This window comes from Hipposideros armiger, unplaced genomic scaffold (assembly GCF_001890085.2).
Source record: "Hipposideros armiger isolate ML-2016 unplaced genomic scaffold, ASM189008v1 scaffold_48, whole genome shotgun sequence".
In the NCBI taxonomy this organism is placed as follows: Eukaryota; Metazoa; Chordata; class Mammalia; order Chiroptera; family Hipposideridae; genus Hipposideros; species Hipposideros armiger.
In genome coordinates, this window is record NW_017731398.1 from 2886827 (window position 1) to 2904098 (window position 17272).

Below are 17272 nucleotides of genomic sequence, written 5' to 3' on the forward strand. Positions count from 1 at the left end.
TTTTCTTTTCTTTTCTTTTCTTTCCCCCTCTCTCTCTTCCTCTCTCTTTCCCTCTCTCTCCCTCTCTCTCTCTCTCCCTCCCGCCTTCTCTCTCTCTCTGGGCTGGCTGGATGCCAGGAGAGCCAGGAAGGAAGTGAGAGGGCAGAGGAGACAGCTGGGTTTGGGACAGGGGACACAGGAACAGTGTGAGCTGGGTCCCCTTGCGGACTGCCTGGCCTCTACTTGAGCGAGGAGTTCACGTCCATTGACTTTTCCCCTGCCAGCAGCCAGCACGTTCCCCATTGGGTGGCCAGAAGGAAGGACGCCCATCTGCACCTACCCCTTAAATAGCTGGCAGCATCCCAGGGCCTTACGTGCACCAAAGCCCATGACTTTCCCACGTTGGGTGAGGCTCAGGGTGGTATGGAAACGAGAGACCCAGAGCTTGGTGACAGACTCAGCCCAGGACCAGAAGCAACGACGAGAACGTCCTTCCCGAGGTCACAGACGGCTGGGAGCTGAGCAGTGACCTTTGCTGAGGCACGGGGGACACTCAGCTTATCCCTCCAAGGGCCCATTGCCCGCGTCATGCATCAGCGTCTGTGACCTTGAGGTTCGCAGAGGCTGGCGGTGTGGTTGGTGGTCCCCTCAGTATGGTTCCGGTTCCACGTGTGCACATCCTATAGAATTCCCCTAAAGTTTCTGGCATACAGATGACGTTTTCACGGATTTTTCCACTCCTATTTTCATATTTCTTTGGTTATTTCATTGGAAATTTGGGAGGGAGAGGCTTTACCCAGGTGGACTAAATGACTTCTCTTGAAATTCACCCATGCATCACCTCTCCTGATGTCATCTTAGCTTCCCTGCAGTTGGTTGAAACGTTTTTAAATTCCTGAGATCCCAGTGATGGCACAAGCCTTTCCTCATCTTTGGCCATTTTAAGGGGGATGTGTGACCGGCTCACGTTTACACATGTATGGCCTCAGTTTGCCATGTTTCCGACCGATTCAATAGAGTTCTTGGAAAGTCCAGCTCCAAGTTGTCTGAGTGTACAGAATCTCTGCTCTGGGGTTATTTCTGCTGTTTTAGGCGTGGTTCATAGATGCTCTTAGAGAATTCTGACGTTGGAGAGAGGGGAGGGGAAGGACAGGGAGGGACGTTCTCTCCTGTAATGCCAGTGAGTGCAACGGCTTTAATTTTCTCCAGTGCGGAGTATACAGCAAACTAGATTTGTTTTCCCCTTTGTCCCTCCTTCAGTTTTTTAATTTTCTTTATTGGAACTTTACATGAAAGAGATTGTAGAGTTGAGAGCACTCTTTATGGGCTTCGACGCTGCCAGATGTGCTTGCAAACGCTGCTCCCGACGGAGGATGGAGCGGAATGCTCCGATGCTGCCAGGGTTCCTGACTGGAAGATCACTCAAGCTGCTCTTTTCCAAATCCCCGAGCTGCTCTCCTCTGCGATTTGATGCAGACTTTTGCCAAGTTTCTCTCTCCTTTCCTCCCTTTTCACGTCTTTCCTTGTGATACACAAATACCAGTGTGCAGGCCATCCAGAATTATTTACAGCCTAAAATAAAGTTCCTTTGCTTTTCCTGAGATTATGAAACTAAAGTTTAGAGGGGAAAAGAAAAAAAAAAAACCAAACCCAGGCAGATTATCCTCGTTGGTCGCAACGCTTTGCCTTACAAGTAGCGAGTGGTGCTGTTGCGTCCTGTTAGTGCACTGGCCACCTGGTCCAGGTGAGACAGACGGGCTGACCCCCCGCAGGGTGTCCTGACCCTGAGGCATGAGCACAATGTCCCAGTGGCCCCGGCCTCACTGAGCACGGTTGTTAAAGTTGGGATTGTTTTCCGTCCTCTGACAAGAACAAGCCTGAAAGGGAATGTAGGCGAGTCCTGGTGGGTTTGAGGGGTTGGGGGGACAGGGCATCTAAGCAGGGTGACTGCCCTGTGGGCATGTGGGGGACGGAGTCAGACGCTGCCCTCTGGGTGGGCCTCATTCCCACCTCTGAGTATTTCAGGATCTGGGGCAGGCACAAGAGGCCCAAACCTGGAAAAAAGTACAAGGCAAGAGCAAGAGGTCAGAGGTTGTGACCCTCTCAGTGGGGTCAGCTCTTTGCCCCCGCCCACAAAACCCCTTCTTGTCTCAATCCTGCAGTTTCCAAAATACGTCATAATTTGGCTTATCTTGGGACAGCTCTAGCGTGTGGGTGGCTTTATGTTCCTGACCCCTTTTGCCCCTCACAGCCCCCGCAGGTAGGAACCACCCTGATTCCCTTTTCACAGATCAGGAAACTGGGCGGCCAGTCAGCCGCCTCAGGGCCACCCCGCCAGGAAGTGGGAACAGCCTGCGTGGTCACCACCAGCCTCTGTGGTTTCCTGATGCTGGACCGACGATACCTTTCTCTTCAAGCGCCTCAATTTGTTTTATGTCTTTGTACTCTTTTAAGCTGCCAGGGTTTCGTAATCCTTTCTTCCTCACAATCCTTTAAAATTTGTAGCTGTTTGTCCCTTCGGTATTTTATGCCTCGCATTATTGACCCTTTAATAATTTAGCACCGACGTAAGTTTTATATCCTTCAGTGTCTGAGGTCTAATTTCCAATTCTGAGCACTTTTCGTGGCACACAGAAAGATCCAAATTAATATTCCCTGAATAATGAGTGAGCTTCTAGCTTTCATATTTTTTTGTCAATCTGCTTTGTTTCCTTTCAATTATTTATCTTCTTTTAATTTTTATTCCCCTTTTTGTAGTTTAACTTGGACATAATTAGGTCAGTGCAAGGTCTAAGCTAGTGGTTTTATCTATTATGATGGTTTTCATTTTTTCCGTTGGTTACAAACTTTTAATTTTAAACTTTTAATTTTACCTTTTGGACTCCTGACTTACATTTCATTTGCTCCCTTTAATATCCCTATGTTGAGCTTTTAAATTCTAAAACTTCTGTTTTTCTTAAGCTTTCACTTTTTTTCTTTTTCCATGTTACCATACTGTCTCATCTTTGTATTTACCCATTTTTCACCAGTCATTTAGATATTTTACCCTAAATATGGCCTTAAAGGTTATGATTTAGGAAAGGGCGGGAGACTAAAAATAAGGCATCTTTATACCCTTCTCCATAGGTTCTTCCATTCCATTGAATTCTACTGACACAAATAGTCTGTCTATGTATAAAGAGTAACTAGACAACAAATACCCACATACCAGGATGAATAGTAAACCTACTCAGCTGGCAGAATAGACTCAGGCACAGGTACCAACCAGTCAGAACCGATGCTGGCTGCCCGAGACCTCCGTCCGTGTCTCCAGGTAGAAAGGGGAGACCGCCATCTTCTTCTTTTTTTCTTCAGAGGAAGTCACACTGGGAATTTGGGGTTCATTATTCCTTTAGTTTTTCCTACACTGTTTACCACATGCATGTGCATTCTTAAGCAATATATTTACCCAGTCTATTCATAATGTATGGTTGGATCTTCATCGGGTGTATTCTTTTTCTTTATTAAGATTTGATCATTTTCATTTGTGCCTTGTGATGCAAATTTGCAAGGGCTTCTTCCTAGATGTCAAGTCTCAGGCACCTGCATCTTCTTTATTAGAGAGAGAGTGCCACACTGTGCTCCAGGTGCATTGTGCCAACTTACACGTCTCCAGCACCGTTAGAAGAGTTCTGTTTCTCCGTGTCCTGGTCAGTGTTTGGTTTACATATTTGAATACTTTGGCCAACGCGATATGTGCAAAATAAGATATCATTACAGTTTTCATTGCAGTTTTACTTGGACTTTTCTGAATTACAACATGGGGCATCTTTTTATAAGCTTTTAATTCATTCATTCCTTTTTCTATATGATGTGTTCAAGACTTTTGCCTATTTTTCTGTGGAGCCATTTTTTTTTCTAATGAATCAGTAAAAATTATTTACATATTCTGGATGTTACACTGTCTGTTTATGGGCCTTTTGTTAAGCAGTGAAATTTATTAGTCTTGTTCTCTGGATTATGCTTTTTATGTCTTGCTTAAGAATTCTCCCCATATGCCAAAGTCATAAGCATCTTCTCCTATATTTTCTCTAAAAGTTTAATAGCTTTGTCTTAACACAGTTAAGACTTCATCTATTATAGAGGTAACTTCTGGCCTTGTTCATTCTCCCAATTATATGCTTCATTTCTATTTCATTAATCTCTCCTTTTATTTGGTATAAACATTGATAATCCTGAAGATACTTTGATAAAAATGAATATATGCATAAATAGAAAATTTTCCAATTTTACAGTAGTCATTTGTGTAGGGGACGTCAGAGGGCTCGTCTTACTGTACATAGCACCTCACTTAATTCTTTAGTCCCTAGGGAACTAGCCAAACCCCTGAAAGCTTTTAATGGTCAGATCTGCATGTTTAAAGTATAACTGAGAGAAGTATGTGAGATCGTGGAATTCCGAACTGTCATTGGCAACAGGAATTCAAGAGGCCAGGTCTTAGCGGGTGTGAGGGATGCCAGAGAACGGGGCTGGGGTCAGTGTTCATTTTGTTTCTGTCGTTACTATAATGTGTGCTCTGTTGACCAGACAGAGAGTGCTATAGACTGAGTGTCTTTCCAGGATTCAGATATATATCGATTGCTTGTCCTGTAGCTTACTGGTTAAGTACACAGAAGTTGGTGCCAGACAGAGTTAGGTTTAAGTAAAAAATGCTTACTAACTGTTGGCTGGTTATTTCATTGCATCATAAAAAAAAGCATCATAAATATATCTCCTTGATAGGGTTGTTGACGAGATTAAATGCACGCAAAGATTTAGGAGATTGGGCCGGCAGGCAAGTGGCTCAGTTGGTTAAGAGCTCGCTCAAGAGTGTGAGCTCTGAGCAATAGCAGTTTGATTCCCAGCCCAAGCTGAGCTGCAGCTGAGCTGCCAACAGGTGGCAGCTAAAATAAAATGTGGATCAGCTAAAATAAAAAATAAACAAGTAAAAAAAAATGTAGGAGATTGTTAGGATGTCAGTCAAAAGCCAGAGGTGAAAGGACCACATGGATTCTAATAAACAAGCCAAGTGAATCTAAACTTACTCGTTAAAACATATTCTTATTAAAACATTTCAAACATTCAAAAGATACAGAAAAGAATATAATAAATTCTCATGTATCTATACCCAGATTAGATACATGTCAACAATGTTCCATATTTTTTAAAGAAGCAAAGCATGACTGATGGAGCCCTAATCCATTGTGTCCTCGTCATCTAGTTTTCTCAAATTAAGCTATAATTTGTTTTCTTGATTTTACATCAAGATTTAAATCGAGGGCCGGCCGAGTGGCTCAGTTGGTTAAGAGCTTGCTCAAGAGCACGAGCTCTGAGCAACGCGGTTCGATGCCCAGCCTGAGCTGAACTGCTGCTGAGCTGCCAACATGTGTCAGGATGGCTCAGCTAAAAAAAAAAAAAAATTTAAATCGATGTGATAAACTATCCCACTGTACATGTTCTGCAACCGCTTTTGTTTGCTCCACATGCGCATACAGATGACATATGTTCTTGTGGGATTTTAATGTATTCACTTCTGTGTTATAATATTCATACAAAAATATAGCGTATTCATACATTACGCTACAAAGTAATTTATCCCCTCTGTTATTTTGGGGCATCGAGGCTGATTCCAGCTTTCGCTGCTAAGAACAGTTGCAGTGACCCTGGGCACATGTCTCCTTGAGTCCATGTCTCTCAGTGTGGGGTTCCAGGGTCCCCCATGGCTCCCAGCTTCACATTAACTGAGTGCTTCCTGGATATTTGCAACTTTGTTCCAAATTTCCACCCTTATAAATAAGAGAATCGGTGACATATACTTTTGTGCACTTTTTGATGGTTTTCTTAATTTGTTTACACCTTTTTTCCCTTACCTCCTAACTCCTTCCCAACTGTAGAGCTAACTTATTCTTTTTATTAGCTGATACTATCCCATGTCACAGTCTTACCACAAGTGACGTGACCCTCCCTCTAGATGGGAAGTTGGGTTATTTTGAGGTTTTATTTGGCTGCTACAAACAACTTCTCAGTAGACATTCTTGTTCGTTTCTCCTTGTCTACTGGGACTATTGGTCCCCAGAGTTAGATTATTAAGTCGAAGGTTAAATATACTTTTAAATGTCTATAAAATTGTTTTCTAGGAAGGCTATAGAAATTTTCTTTTCCCACTCAGTCTCATTTGGTATTACAGTTTCTTTTTCTTTTTTTTTTCTTTTTTTATTGTTTTACTCTTTGATTTTGTAGCAACCTACTGGCCCAGGGGAGGCTCGTCTGCCGTATTGCCTGTTCAAATTCTCTCCCTTTGGAACTGCCTGTTTATCTTCTTTACCCAGTTTTCCATTGGGCTTTTTCATCACCAGTTTGAAGGAGCCCTTTCTCCTGTTGAGAAGACTCACTCTATCTGTTTGGGCAAACACTGTGTTGTCCTCCGTGACAGCTCTCCTCCACCCCGCCATGCAGGAACCTTTCTTCCGTGGTAACAGAACACTGAATTTCTCAGATACAGGAGGTGACATGCTCAGGCCCAGGAAAGATTGTGTTTCGGTCTGTAACCCATTCATGGAAATCTCAGTCCGATTTTCCAGTAACTGGTATGGAGGTGGCCTTATGTCCTAATACGTCCAATGAGAAATAAGCCCAAGTTTATGCGAGTGGAGGCCTTCTGTGAAAGATACGCTGTGTCCAGAAAAACTGATGAAGATAAAGATGACTTAGCCCATTTTGGGGGTGGGGTAGCCCATTGTTTGCAGGTGAAATCATCCTAACTGATACATCAGTTACACTTACTGTCAATATTTCCCCAGTTATCAGTGAATTTTGATTTTTCTTCGTCTTTTGTTATGAAAAAAATGGTTTTCCTTTTGTATTTTTAAATAGGGATATGTTTTTCTTTAACGATGTTAAATTTCCTATATTAAATAAATGGTTTCTCTAATCCTTAGGTTATAGAATGGTCACTCGTTTGTTTTTTTGTTTTTTGGGGGTGTTTTTCTTGTTTATGTTTTTCTTTTATTCTTTTTCTTTGTTTTGTTTTTCTTTTAAATGATGGCTGTTGTTTTTTGTGTCATGGGCACACTTTTTCCTGAGCCTTCATCATCTGAGTGTTGCACGTATTCTAAGAGCAGAAATTGGGGCAGTTAAACAGCAGTTCCCCAAAGTGAGTTTTTCCATCACAGGTGGTCTGTTGCAGCACTGCTCAGCCTCCTAGCTTTTCCTGGAGCCTGCTAAGCTTCCATCCTGTTCATGTGTACTTTCAGCTTTATTAACACGGGCGACTTACCCAACGAAGGATTTCAGCAAAACCAGTGGCTTTCCTTTGCCCTGACTCCTGGAGGCTGATGAAAATGGACCCTGATCCATTATGTATCTACCACATGGATTTCTTGGAAACTCAGGCAGGGGTGTGTCAGGTTTATAATGGCTGCTAAGATGAATGAGTGCACGTTCTCATCTGCATACATAATTTATGCTAATGGCATTCATTTTCCATGTGTGCCTGTGAAAACAAGCAGGATGCTTGTGTTACTGGCGTGGATACAATCAGGTCATCACACACATGGCATGTTCCTCTCATGCAGTTTCAGATTTGTAACTACAACAAGGAGCTGCGTAATAATGACTACACGTGCATGCTACGTTGCAAAGATAATTGCTTTTACGTTCTGTCTGCTGTTTTGCTAGCATTGCCTTCCTAATATGTGGATTTCCATGACCAGGTGACTTCCGAAGGAGTATTCAAAGTCACCATTTACAGGTAACTGTGAGCTCCCACTTCAGTGTAGTCAGGAGACCATAGAATGTTTTCTGTACCAGCGCTTCTCAAACTCTGCATGGAAAAAAACAAGCGTTTTTTTCCCCCCAGTCCCACTGACCAATCCATTTGGAAAATATAACAAAAAGTGAATTATTATGAAAATGAAATTTAAAAATACAAAATATTGTGTTTAAAAAAATTGTTTTTTAGATTAAACAGACGTGGAATTACTCTGTCAGATTGCTTTAAAAGTTCTAAGGCTTACTCTCAATTCCTGTATTTATCTCACTGCAGACTAGGGACAGATAGTTCAGGAGGGGCTGTTATTCACAGATCTCCTTCTGTGTAGCACTGCCCAAGATAACGACTGATAAAGGTACACATGCAACTTTCAAGTTTCTACTTCGTTGGGAGATGCTTACAAAGTTAATAAAAGCATACCTGTGCTTGTCTGAACCGCACAGATGTGGGGGAGGTGATATTGTGCCCTCGATTCTGTTTCTGAAGAGCTGGCATAGGCCAGAGAGCCCGTGCTCACCGATCTGCTCTAAACAACCCTGGGTGAGCCATCGGAAGATGCGAATAAGCATCTTTAAGACTCCGTTAAAGAACTGGATTTGAGGGGAAAGTTTTATGAGGATGGGGTGCTCTCAGAGGGCCGGAAGGCTCTCTCTGAGACCTGCCTGCATCCCTCCTCACTTCCATCGCCTGGTCCACACCAGCGCCATCATGTTCTCATCTGAACTCAGGCCAAGTGTGTCTACCATCCTGCTCTGCTTCCCTTCAGGTGCATCCCTCGCTTACACCCCTGCTGTGGCTTCCCATCACCACCAGGATGATTTAAGTCAGCCAACCATGTCATAAATGACCTTCTCCCCGTCTGTCTCCCCAACATCTTTGTCACTCTGTCAAACTCCCAGAAAACACGTGCGTGTGGTGTGCATGTCCATGCCTGGACTGTCTTCGTCATTCCCGTGTTCTGCTCTTAAATGTGCTCAGCCTTCGATCCAGGCCCAGGCTTCCTCCTGGGTCGCTTACCCACCGCTGGCCATCTCTCTTTAGCTCTCCCGGCCCCCTGCCACCTGACCCGTCCAGGGGGAGGCTAGGGGCCTGGGGAGACCCCAGAAGCAGCCCTTCCTTTGGGGCAGATTTCATTCATTTTGGCATGTGTTTTGTGCTGTACCTGACACAGCTGGACCTCTTTCTTGGTGCAAGAATAGCCCCACTTTGTTTAGGACTATTTCACCAGCTGTGAAACTTTGCACAGAGTCTCCTTGAAAACTGTTCTCCAGCCTCATTCCTATGGCTTTGGCTGGTTCTGTGATATTAGTGCAGGCACAGTCCTGGGACCCATCCCCCAGTAGCAAGTGTAAAGGGATGATAGCTTACATGTAAAAGACAAAGCTTCGTCAAATTTAAGAATTATAAAGGGGCAAAAATGGTGAAGCCTTTTACTGGAGGGCATGAAAGATTTAGGAGAAAAAGGAAAGATTTTGATATGGGAATAGAAAGACATTTCATACTCATATGTGGGGACAGTCAGTATCTTTAATCAATTCCTGTTCTTCTTTTGATTAATCGATCAGTTTATTGCAACTCCAGTCATATTCCCAGGTAGTATTTTGGGAAAGGTGGGAACAGGAGAGAATGTAGGGCAGTTGGATACAAAAGTTTTGTTGTTTTTTTTCTTTAAACAAAAGAACTGTAGTATTTTAACAAGGCAACTAAAAGATTATAGAAATTTAAAACTAAAGGAATCAAGAAAACTGTTACAAGCTTTCATCTGCGAATAGGGCACACAGTAACAGCCACAAACACAGTCCTCTTTGGCATCATTTAAACATGTTTAGATGTTATTGCTGAAGTATTTTTACAACAGTAAGAGAAATTGCTTCAGGAAATGTAACCCTGAAAAGAGAATAAAAATAGCCATATCTAGGTTAGGTGATCCTTTCATTTTCAGCACAAAAAGCACAGAACAGTGAAAGAATCTTGCTGGCCTTTTTATCTTGATTCTCCCTCATGTTGATTCAAGCATCTCTCAGAGTTATTTCAAGAACTGTTTTCATGCATTCACCGATTTGTTTCTTTTTTTTAAATCTTTTTCTGGAAGCAGAACCCAAGCTGTCGATGGCAGCCATGGAAATAAACAGATCTAAAAACCATCATTTTGAAGTCTTCTCTTTTAACTATTCTTACCTGGATGAAGCCGCCCTGATGACCTATCTGAGAGATCACCTGGGGAGCTTTTCAGAAACCCAGGTTCACCTGGGAGGTGTGCCCCAGTCCTGGCAGCAGCACCGCCTTGGGACCCAGATTCACAGATCTTTTCTAGGTCATAATAATAAGCCCTTCTGCCTGAATAGCTTTCACTTCTTCCCCAAATGTTATCTCATTTAATCCTTACCACAAGCTGTGCGGTGGGTCTTGCTGTCCCTGGTTTGCGAATGAGGAGATTAAGGTTCCAGTAAACGTGTAGATGTCAGACCCAAGTGACCTGAACCCAGGCAAAACCTAGATCTTGCTGAACCAGACCCTTTCTCTGTCCCCCAGTGACTTCAACTGTCCTTACAGAATTCCTGCAGAGGAGAGCGGCTGGGTCCCTCTTGTCATAGCCTGCGGAGCACAGGGCAGCGCCACCCCCCACACCTGTGTCCTGCCTCCTCTGATGACAGCGCTGGGCTCAGAGTGAGTATTGAGCTATTGGTGTGAGTGGAATTCTTCGTAGACGCCTAGGTTTCAGAGAGCAGGAGGAGAACGAATGGGGTGGTGGTGGCGCCTCACTGTGTGGTGTGGGTGGTGTTTACCTGTCCGCTCATTTTAAGATAGTTCAGTGAGTTACACATTTATGTGGTGTGTACCTTTCTCAAATATGCTATACTCGTATTTCACAATAAATGCTTTTTTTTTAATTTCCTGGAGAAAAACAATCCATGAATTAGATTCACTCCAACTTCCTTAATCACCCCATATTGGTGACATTCCAGTTGCTTCCAGGTTTTCTTCATTCTTAACAACATGGCAGGGAACACTTTTGTGCAAAAATCTTTTTCCGTACTTTCGATTATTAACTTGGGGTAGATTTATATGTGTGGAGCTACAGAGTAAAAGGAGTCAGAAGTTTAGCAACTGATTCAATGAGCCATCAACTAGAATTTTTCTCTTTTGTGTTACATACATTTCAACCAAAATGTCCCCATGCCCCATGGCCTTTCTGAATTCTGATTCTATCCGGGGATGTGTCAGCCACCCCCATCCCTCCACGGTGTTGCCATCTTTGTCCCAGACGTGTGCGGGGAGCTTGGTTCTGCCCCCTCGAAGTTAAGGGCACCATGTTGAGAGAGCTGATGAGGAAGGAGTGCCTGGGCCTGAGATTTGTCCCTAGCGACTGCCAGGCCACCTCTGCTCTGCAGTGCCGCCCCTGCTGTCAGATGACAATGTTTGTGACAGAATGAGCATGTACCAAATGTTGTATTCAGCCCAGTGAGTGAGGGGCCAGTAGGATGGGAAGACAGGCTCCCAGAACAGGTCAGGGGATAGAGGTTGATGGCAAGAGTCCAGAGAATACCGAGATGTGCTTGCTCGTCGATGCTGACCTGCACAGTGTCCCCACAGGGCGATTACAAAGCCTTTTTGGAATTACCTTTCTACCAGACAGAAACATCCAAGGGAGTCTGTAACCTCACAGTGTGTGGACTCTAAAGTGGAAACAAAACTAAACTTAGGTGTGTCTGGCTAGATACTAAGTAACCATTAGAGGAGGGATTGTGAAACACCCCACCACCACCACCCCCAGTATCCCACGGGGGTCATTAGGTATAGCTGAGGCCATGGGGGTGGAGCCCTCCTAATAAGATTAGTGCCCTAATTAGAGGAGGAAGAGAGGAGCTCAGTCTCCGTCTATACAGCAAGAAGATGGCTGTCTGCAAACGAGGAAGAGGCCCAAAGCTGCCAGCACCTTGACCTTGGACACCCAGCCTCCAGAACTGTGAGCATAATAACTATCTTGTTAAGTCACCCAGTCTGTGATATGACGTTACTGCAGACCGAGCTGACTAAAATAACCATGTACGTGTGTGTGTGTGTGTGTGTGTGTGTGTGTGTGTGTGTGTGTGTGGAGTGGGGGGTGAAATATGTCTTTTTACATGCGTTAAGTCTTAAGGTGGTTTGAGAATTGAATAGGGGAGTCAGCCTAACACAGTTAACCTCGACTTTCACTATCTTCTTCGCATTTATAGTCCCAAGCTCTTCCTTTAAACCCTCTCCCTGCTTCTCTAGGTTCCAAGACTAAGCCTTCTCTATGTAATCCCTCTCTATGTAAAAAAAAAAAATAATAATCTAGGAACTTGTCATAGAGAGTCTGTCAGAGCTGGAGGAGGCTGACTGTAGGAAGCGTCACATGCACTTTGCCTGTGACGGTCCTCCTGGTGGACTGAAGCGAGCCACGGGTGTGGGAGTGACCATGGACCACCAAGCATTAACCATTACAGCCTGCCAGAAAGAGCTAACCAAGTAAAAATAAGGTGACAGTTGTGCCAGCCATAAAGGGAAATACAAAGTGAAGAAACGCATGTTTAGTTTACCCACCAGTAAATAACCAAATGTGTGCCAGTTTGAACCACACACCATGATTGCCTTTTTTCACTTAACAAATCGTCCAAGATCAAAACAGCTGCCTGGTGTTTGGGAGACAAATGCTGGCTCACAAAACACTGGCTGGAAGGTCAGTTGGTGTGGCCTTCACAGTACAACTTGTGATTCAGTATCGAGTCTCTTTAAATTACGCACCTGTTGAATTAGCCACCCCGCCTTTCGGCATTTGTCCTGGTGGTAACTTACATTGTAGTCTAAGATTTTGCTCCTTTTTTCAGTTCTCCCCATTCCCACCTCATGTTTAATGATCAGCCGCCATGTCTGTCCTCTGCCCTTGTGCTCCCCTCCTCCTTTCCAGGGCTGTGCAGAGCCCCCGTTCTGGCCAGGTCTCCCCCGCAGCTGTGTTCCCGTGCCCTCCCCCCCGCCACACACACACACACACACACACACGTAAGCTCTGTCCCTGCGGTCCTCGCTGCCTGCTTGTCTGCCCCTGGACTGTGAGCCCATCACGGTGGGGACTGTGCGTTTTTCCTGCACATAGCCCCTCCTCCCAGCACAGGAGGCCCTCTCTCGAATAAAAGAACGAATAAATACCTTTGCACAATTCGTTGTACAGGTTGAAACCCCTTCTGAATGGCTGAGTGAAACGGGTTCAGTTAAGGAGGTGTGTTTCGCGTGGAAAGCCGTGACCTTCCGGCTGTTCCTCTAAGCTGGCTTTGAGGGGGCTTCCTGTTCATAATGATCTTGAGAGTGATTGCAGAACTGCATTTAGCCACAAGGTGGAGACTGAATCCCAGTCCCAGAAAACACTCCAGCTTCTGGAATTTCTGTACTTAAGAGTTTCAGAATGAAAGACCATAATGAACTTCTAGCTCTGCCTCTAGCCCCATTTATAAGATGGAAAAACTGAGTCCCAGAGAGGTCACAGAATCAGTTTTCAGCAGATAGGAGGGGGAGATTCTCCTGCTGACCTTGAAGAATAACCAGCTCTGATGTGAACCACCTGTGGACAGCCACATGGCAGGGGACCAGGCAGGGTCGGACTAGCTCTGGGGTTTACACTGGATTTGGAGGAACTCAAGTTCCTGGTTCCCTCTGACATGAAGGTGACAGCACCATTCAGTCTGTTTAGCAAGGTGGCTCACCTACTGGATATCCCCCGAGTGGGACGGGGTACCTGGCTGAGTAGGAGAGCCAGCATGCAGGGACCGGGGTGGGACCGTCGCTTTCCTCTCTGGCCTTGAAGGTAGCATTTCCGATGGGATCCCCTGAAAGCTGTCATTTCATCTCCAGGTATCTCACTCACCTGCCCACACCCGCTGAGCAAGGCCTGGGGTTGGATGATAATCGCAGGGACACATCTTTCCCAATCAGGGCTTGTAAAAGTGAAGGGGACAGCTCTAGCTCCAGTATTCTGAGGCCAGTCTCTCTGCGTCCAACATGGCGGGTGTTCTCTTGCTCCGGTCACTTATCATTGTCCCAGCACCTGGAAATGAAATAAGGTTGTGTGCAACACACACACACACACACACACACACACACACACACACACTTCGTCACTGGTACGGTACACTGGAGTCTTCTGTACCTACTTGCATCACCCTACCCCACAAGGCCAGACAATGTGACATCCATCATTCACTGCAGATCCAGGAGACAAAGGAGAGCGAGGGCTGAAAAGTCAGCGTGTGACCGTCAGAGGGTCCAGCAGTGGGCTTGGGGCTCATGCCTCACAGTCTCCACGTGTGAAAGGATAGTGGGGACAACCTGACTTCTGGTCCAAGGGATTGGAATCCTTGGGCTGTTTCAAAAGCTGTCACCTACCACGTTCCTGTGTGGTCTCCTGGCACTTACATCTCTGTGGTGACCCGCAGCCCTTCCTGGAGTACTCCTGTCCCCACGTGATGACCCTGCCATCCATCCGTTTGCCCAGCCCGGGCGGGAAGTTCTTTTTCTGTTCCTGTTGTGTCGAGGCTGAAAGCAATGGGAAACTCCTTTCCAGCTGCATTTTGTCTGGGTCGAGGTCAGAGAAAGTCATTGCTTTATCCTCCTCGTATTAAACATAAGACAGACGGAGGAGGAACTCACTCTTCATTCAACGCCTCCCTGGGGAGGAACTAATTTCTACAACCTGTAGAATCGAGGAGCAGCTCGGAGGTCACATCCTGAGGGACCATCACTCTGCTCCATACCGTCTGCCCACTTAGTTCCTTATGCAGATACATCTCTGACGGCCCGAGCAACCAGCCCTCCCAGTGTGTCAGGCTGTGACTGCTGTCTAAAGGGACCCAGCCCTGGCTGGAGACGAGGTCTCCTGTGACACAGAGATTAGGGGGCTGTATTGAAAGGTCGGCTGGGGCCTGTTTACCCAATGGAGTATTCACGGGGGAGTCAGAATTCTAATACAAATGCGTAGAATCTCTGTTTGAAAAGGAGCTTGGCTCATGTTTATCCCTGAGTTCCTTTACCGTGTCCTCAGGAGCTGCTGGGGTCACTGGGGTGGCAGAGCTGCAGGGGGCGGCCCGTGTTCTCCAGTTCTGAGCAGCCGACACTGAGGGCTGCCTTGGAGAGAGACTTGGCTAGACTTCCACCTATTAGCCTGCATCAGGGCTGGCAGACACCGTAATTGCATTTGCTTCATTTCCTGTACAATTTATAGGAAGATCGTGAAGGAGCAGGGAAGAGCAGAGGTCAGAATATGTGAGTCTAGCACTGAAAGGCTTAGGCTGGCCTTCGGGCTCCCAAGCAACCAGAAAGGGCCCCTTCAAGGACTTACAGAAAGGCGTGAGACGAGGCTGTAATCCTCTCGGGTGGCTGTCATTCCTTGAGCCAGTATCCTTCAGGAGGAGACGTTTAGTACGAAGCTGAGACGGCCCGTCTGCCGCATCCATGAAGACTCCATAACTACATTGTCAGTGTATGGTGCACGCTATCCAGGAGGTCTGGGGCCTGCAGGGACCACGGAGGGGTGCTGCTGAGCTCACAGACGTAAACAGCTCAGCGGGCTCTCAGGAAATGCTAGCTGCCGTTAGCACTTGTTACCCCGCATCAGTAGAGGAAGCATGTAGTTTGCATGAAGGAAATCACATAAAAGGAGATGACACCACTTGCAAAGGCAGCTTAGAGCTTTTTTCCCTGCATTGACATTACTTTGTTTTTTAAATAACCTTTAATTTTATAATAGTTTTAGATTTAAAAATAAATTGTGAAGATAGTACAGAAAGCCTCCCTCTACCCCACTCCCATTGCCCATTTCATTAATATCTTACATTAATGTGTACTTTCTTCACAATTCATGAACCAATATTGACACATTATTATTAATTAGAATCCGTACGTTATCTGCATTTTCTCCGTTTCCACCCAGTGTCTTTTCTGTGTTCAGGGACCGTACGTTCCGTTTTGTCCCCATGTCTTTATAGAACCCCCTTGGCTGTGACAGTTTCTCAGACTGGCCTTGTTTTGGTGACTGTGACAGTTGGGAGGGCACTGATCAGGTGTGTTGTAGGGTGTCCCTCAGTTGGTGTGTGTCTAGTGTTTTCTCATGGTTACACCGGGTTATGAATTTGGGGGACAAAGACCAGAGTGGTGTCATTGTCATCATGTGGCACCGCAGTGTTTACGAGTGGCCGGCATGCCCGCTCCCATCTGTGTGACCTTGACAGCTGGCCAAGCAGTGATCCTCGGGTCTGCCCTGTGACATCACTCTCCCTGTCCTCCTGGTCCCTCTCTCCTTGAAAGGCCGTTACTGCAGCCCACACTCAATGGGTGGCGGAGCTCTTTGAAGACGAAGTAACGCCGTACGGTATTTGGAATTCCGCTGCGTTGGGGATCTGTCTGTCCCACCCCAATTATTTATCTGTTCAACCCTTTATTTATAGCACTATGGACTCATGGATATTTAGTTTATACTCTGTGTTTTAATCCATTTCTACTCCGTCTGGTTGTTCAGATCATTCCAGCTGTGGCCACGGGAGCTGCCAAGGTTGACACTTCAGAGACGGGCAAGCAGCGGGCTGTCTTGTGGTTGTAGATGACGTCCGGGCAGCATGGTGGACCTAGACAGGCAGCGAGAAGAGAAGACGATGTTGTAATGTGGGAGGGTCATGCCAGGGGGCGAGGCAGCAGTGCGGAGGGCAGCTGGCTTGGGATGAGGTCCAGCTGCGTAGACGGAAGAGGCAGGTTTGGAGGTTCTGGGGGACGGATGTTGGAAATGCTTGAATAGCAGACTGACAGCTAGAAGTACAGGCTCCTTGTAATGAGAATGGGAGGAGGTCCCTGGAGTTTTCTCAGAAGAGATGCGATAGGACAAAACAGGTGACGGCCCAGAGCCGACCAGAGGCATGAGAACAGGTGGACAGAGGCTGGGTTCTCAGAAGCCCCCAATACCGGGTGCCTGCGATGGTGTCTGATTCATCCTGTGTCGCCAGAGACTAGCCAATGGGCTGACTTTGTGGCTGTCAGTAAATATCACTGATCAATGGATGAATTATTGAACGAGTGAGATTGTACTTAATGTACGTAATGAATCACTTTAAGGCATGATGCTTTCATTCGGCTTTAATCCAGCAATGCCTCCTAGGTTTTAGAAACCCACTGCGCCGTACTCTTCTCAGAGCCTGGGTTTTCTGGGTGCCACAACCTCAGCCGTGGATCCTGGCGCCTCAGATCTGCCTTCCCAGTGCCTGGCATCTAAATGCCCGGCCCCCCATGACTGCCTGTCAGCTCCCACCCTGGGGCCCTGTACGTGAGGCTGGGAGAGAACCCAATAGCCTGTTCAGAGCTTGCTTGATTGGAGGAGGGTGGCAGCTCCTACCTGTCCCCAAAGGCCATTGTCACTTTCCATCTTGAATGGCCTCCCCGTGCCCCTCACCAGCCCTCCACGTACATTCAGAATAGTTTTATCTTTGAAGATCCAAACCAAGTAAT

At 46.0% G+C, this 17272-nt stretch overlaps 1 long non-coding RNA gene across 1 annotated transcript in view; it reads left to right on the forward strand.

The window, feature by feature from the left end:
• LOC109381448 (uncharacterized) overlaps window positions 1-11735 on the forward strand; it is a 64506-nt gene extending 52771 nt beyond the window's left edge. The window contains exons 3-4 of the long non-coding RNA XR_002123749.1: window positions 10322-10435; window positions 11656-11735. This is a non-coding gene — a long non-coding RNA (uncharacterized LOC109381448). The remainder of the gene's footprint in view (window positions 1-10321; window positions 10436-11655) is intronic.
• Window positions 11736-17272: the final 5537 nt, after the last annotated feature.